The sequence below is a fragment of the Phyllobates terribilis genome, unplaced genomic scaffold (genome assembly GCF_046119375.1).
Source record: "Phyllobates terribilis strain yellow unplaced genomic scaffold, ASM4611937v1 Scaffold_11__3_contigs__length_659146591, whole genome shotgun sequence".
NCBI classification, from domain to species: Eukaryota; Metazoa; Chordata; class Amphibia; order Anura; family Dendrobatidae; genus Phyllobates; species Phyllobates terribilis.
Genome location: NW_027362771.1, coordinates 634905796 through 634911056, shown reverse-complemented (window position 1 = coordinate 634911056; position 5261 = coordinate 634905796). Strand labels below are relative to the sequence as shown.

The 5261-nt window shown below is 44.6% G+C and overlaps 1 pseudogene; it reads right to left on the bottom strand.

Moving 5' to 3' along the window:
* Positions 1 to 513: 513 nt before the first annotated feature.
* LOC141167544 (olfactory receptor 5G9-like) lies at positions 514 to 1470 on the bottom strand (annotated as a pseudogene).
* Positions 1471 to 5261: the final 3791 nt, after the last annotated feature.

The window sequence follows — 5261 nt, the reverse complement described above, 5'->3', positions numbered from 1 at the left end:
TTTTTTTTTTTTTAATGTTTTTTGCAATTGTTTTTTTTCACTTTCTGACACTTTCTTTAACTTTTACACTTTGTCTCACTATGGGACTTTCATTTTTTGCAGGCTGATCGCTTACATTGCATACGGATGCGGTAGCATCCTTGTGTTATGCAGGCTGTCAGCTCTGCACTGCCACAAGTTAGATAGATCATGCAATGCACATGATCTATATAACTTCCTGATGTCTTGTGAGCCAGATAACATCATGACGACATCGGTTCACCATGACAACCTTCTGGACGGGTCTGCGATCCAAGGTAAATGGAATGAAAGAGTTGACACCACTGGAATGGTACCGGCACAGAGGTGAGGATAACTGTTTTTTATTTTAAAGGGGGCAAGCATTCAGATTGAGAAGGAGTTGTCCTAGTACTGGACAAATCCTTTAAAAGAGGGTCTTTACTCAAGCACCTTGAAGGCTGATGACTGCTAGTGCCCAGAAGATCAAGCCTATTTTACTTTCCTGTCTTGTAGCTATGGAATATTGTGAATGTTTTTCCATATCACACTCTTATAAATTGTTTCCTGTATGGCTTTTTTAATGTCTTCATTTCTCAGGCTGTATAAAAAAGGGTTGGCCATGGGAGTAAACACAGTATATAGCAATGACAGGATCTTACTTGTGGTAAATGTTCGGCCTTTTGTTGGGACGACATAAACACTGAATATAGTCCAGTAAAATATGGAGACCACAGTGAGGTGGGAGCTACAGGTGGAGAAGGCTTTCTTTCTGCCAGTACTGGATGAGATCCTTAAAACTGTTAGAATAATATAAGTATAAGATATGATAATAATTGTAGATGGAATTATAAGACTTGGAATACTATGTAAATAAATCTCTAAATCAACAATGAAGGTATCAGAGCAGGAAAGTTCTAATAAGGGAACAAGGTATCAAAATACATGGTCAATGATGTTTGAATCGCAAAAGTTTAATTTTGCAATTGAAATCGACTCAATTAAATTTAAAGAAAATTCAGAGATCCAACAAAAGGCAGACAAAGTCACACAGTGTCTAACTGTCATAATAGCAGTATAATGAAGAGGATTACAGATGGCCACATATCTGTCATAAGACATCACTGTGAGCAGAAGACATTCAGCCGCTTCTGAGCCACAGAAGAAATAAAACTGTGTGATGCAACCAATAAAAGTAATGGTCCCCTCATTAGTCAGTAGGATATGGAGCATGTTGGGGACAATATTCGTGGTCAACAAGATGTCACTGATGGACAGTTGTGAGATGAAGAAGTACATTGGGGTGTGGAGGTTCTTGCTGGTGGACACCAGGGTGATGATTAGGAGGTTCCCATATAATATTAAGCAATAAGTCAAAAAGAATAAACAGAACAGGAAAATTCTCAAACCTTTATTGACTTGAAATCCTAACAGAAGGAATTCTGTGACCACTGTTGTGTTTTTCTCCTGCATGTAGACCAAAGTAATAATCATAGAAAGTGCAAATAATAAAAGAAAATAAATAAATGTTTAGTTTCATTAAAAAATTTGAGTGGCCTCAATATATGATGTCTAGAAAATGTAGAACACCTACTGTAATTTTTTGAGTTATGTTGAAACATTACATCATTTAATTGTTGAACAGCAATGTAGAACTTAAGAACTGATCGAGAGAAACTAAGATAGGAAAAGAAAACCTTCACATGCGTAAAATATGAAGTATAAACTTCAGAAACTTCTGTAACTAAAAACCTGTACCACATATTTGAGTGGAGATGTTTCTGTACTGTTTGCATATGTTTTTATAAGCTCCATTCACATCTCTGGGACAGTCACAAAAATTGCTGCAACAAATCTGCTGCATGTGGACAATCACCAGTATAAACTCCATTCAACGTACTCCAATGTGTTTTAAATTAAAATTACAGTTGGGTATTCATGGGCTGGAAAAAACATTTATATTATGGGTTCTGTTCATTATTTATACACTTAATCTTATTTTGAGTATTTTAACAATTTGCACAGTTATTGCTGAAAATTCCGGTTCATTTTCATGAATTTGAATTTTGATTTTGGAAATATCTAAACACACTGCAGGAACAATCCCATTTACAGTGGTGGCCAAAAGTATTGGCACCCCAGCAATTCTGTCAGATAATACTCAGTTTCTTCCTGAAAATGAATGCAATCACAAATTCTTTGGTATTATTATCTTCATTTAATTTGTCTTCAATGAAAAAACACAATAATAATTGTCCTAAAGCCAAATTGGATACAATTCCACACCAAACCTAAAAAAGGGGGTGGACAAAAGTATTGGCACTGTTTGAACAATCATGTGATGCTTCTCTAATTCGTGTAATTAACAGCACATGTGTCTTACCTGTGACACCTAACAGGTTTTAGCAATAACTAAATCACACTTGCAGCCAGTTAACATGGATTAAAGTTGACTCAACCTCTGTCCTGTGTCCTTGTGTGTACCACATTGAGCATGGAGAAAGGAAAGAAGACCAAAGAACTGTCTGAGGACTTGAGAAACCAAATTGTGAGTAAGCATGAGCAATCTCAAGGCTACAAGTCCATCTCTAAAGACCTGAATGTTCCTGTGTCTTCCGTGCGCAGTGTCATCAAGAAGTGTAAAGCCCATGGCACTGTGGCTAACCTCCCTAGATCTGGACGGGAAAGAAAAATTGACGAGAGATTTCAACGCAAGATTGTGCAGATGGTGGATAAAGAACCTCGACTAACATCCAAACAAGTTCAAGCTGCCCTGCAGTTCAAGGGTGCAACAGTGTCAACCCGTACTATCTGTCGGCGTCTGAATGAAAAGGGACTGTGTAACATACCTGGCGGCGTCCTTGCATGGTGGTCCATCTCCCACTGTGCAAGAGCGCGCACTTGATCTTCAGTCCAGAATGTCTCTCTGGCTTCCCTCCTTGCTGTCTGTTTGTCTGTTTTGGCTGCATAGGGCGACGCCCGCTGAACTTCCTGTTTCTTGTACCTGCTGCGGACACGCACCTGTTTCACCTTCAGCCTATTGCTGTCCATCTTTGGGTATTTATACCACCTTCTTCCTCAAGATGGCGCCTGAGCATTGTTTCTTGTCAGTTGGCGTTTTGTCTCTGACATGCCAGGTCCTATCCTGTTTTCCTGCCTGTTTTCCAGTTCTGTGTCTGAACTGTGGTCTGTTCTTGTGAACACGTTTCTTGCCTGTTCTTTCGCCTTCTAGGGGCCGTATTCCTAGATCTGCCTGTCTGTGCCTTGCGGTATCTGTTCCCGTCTGAACAGAGTCCTGTTTGTGTCTCTGCCTTGCGGTATCTGTTCCCGTCTGAACAGAGTCCTGTTTGTGTCCCTGCCTTGCGGTATCTGTTCCCGTCTGAACAGAGTCCTGTTTGTGTTCCTGCCTTGCGGTATCTGTTCCCGTCTGAACAGAGTCCTGTTTGTGTTCCTGCCTTGCTGTCTCTGTTCCCGTTCCTCTGTTCCCTGTTGTCTGTGCCTCGTTTCTACTTTAACCTTGTCTCCCTTTTCCCTCTATGTCTGTTTTCTGCGTCTTTCTGCAGAGTCTGAACCCGCTCCTAAATTCCTTCTCGTCGTCTCTGTACCTCTGTTGTGAATTTAGTGTACGCTCGCTACTTCTATGTAAGTACTGTGCGTGCTTCTGGTTCTGCCTTTCCTTCTCCGTCTGTTCTTTGTGAACAGAGTCCTATCCCCTTGCCTTGTTTACCGCTCTGCGGTGTCCGCTCTGCTCCTGCTTAGCTTGCCGCTCTTGCGGTTTATGCTCTGCTCCTGCCTTGTTTACCGCTCTGCGGTGTCCGCTCTGCTCCCGCTTAGCTTTCCGCTCTTGCGGTTTCTGCTCTGCTCCTGCCTTGTTTACCGCTCTGCGGTGTCCGCTCTGCTCCTGCTTAGCTTGCCGCTCTTGCGGTTTCTGCTCTGCTCCTGCCTTGTTTACCGCTCTGCCGTGTCCGCTCTGCTCCTGCTTAGCTTGCCGCTCTTGCGGTTTCTGCTCTGCTCCTGCCTTGTTTACCGCTCTGCGGTGTCCACTCTGCTCCTGCTTAGCTTGCCGCTCTTGCGGTTTCTGCTCTGCTCCTGCCTTGTTTACCGCTCTGCGGTGTCCGCTCTGCTCCTGCTTAGCTTGCCGCTCTTGCGGTTTCTGCTCTGCTCCTGCCTTGTTTACCGCTCTGCGGTGTCCGCTCTGCTCCTGCTTAGCTTGCCGCTCTTGCGGTTTTCACTCTGCTCTTGCCTTGCTTGCCGCTCTTGCGGTTTCTGCTCTGCTCTTATCTTGCTTACTGCTTCTGCGGTTTCCGCCCTGCCCTGCTTCTGCCCGCTGCTCCGGCAGTCCTGTCCTGCTCTGTTCTTGCCCACCGCTTTGGGCGTTCCCTCTCTGCTGTGGTTGTCTACCGCATCTGCGGTTCTGTGACACAGTCTGTACTGGGTCTTAACCTCTCTGTGCTCCAGCCCGTCCTTTCGGCCAGTACCTCCCTGCCTGCATACTCGCCTGTATCCACCCATCTGCATACCTGCCGTGTTTGCTTACATCCACCAGTCTGTGCCAGCCTAACCTGCCTGTTCCAGTAATCCCAGTGTGGGTCAACCCCCGTGTCCAGAGTTTGACCTGGAGTAGCACCTGGTCCCTCTGCCCGGTTTCTCCCTGGTGCACTGGCGTCGTATGCCGTCGTGCCACCTTGGTCGGATCGGCCAGATACTTAGTCACGCCCCTCCAGGCACTCTCCGGTCCATGGTCCAGTGGAACCACAACACCCGCACATGCCAGTCAGTCCGGGCGTGTGCATAACAGACTGTATGGTAGGATACCCAGGAAGACCCCACTTCTTACCCCGAGACATAAAAAAGCCAGGCTGGAGTTTGCCAAAACTTACCTGAGAAAGCCTAAAACGTTTTGGAAGAATGTTCTCTGGTCAGATGAGACAAAAGTAGAGATTTTTGGCAAAAAGCATCAACATAGAGTGTACAGGAAAAAAAAAGAGGCATTCAAAGAAAAGAACACAGTCCCTACAGTCAAACACGGTGGAGGTTCCCTGATGTTTTGGGGTTGCTTTGCTGCCTCTGTCACTGTACTGCTTGACCGTGTGCATGGCGGTATGAAGTCTGAAGACTTCCAACAAATTTTGCAGCATAATGTAGGGCCCAGTGTGAGAAAGCTGGGTCTCCCTCAGAGGTCATGGGTCTTCCAGCAGGACAATGACCCAAAACACACTTCCAAAAGCACTATAAAATGGTTTGAGAGAAAGCTCTGGAGACTT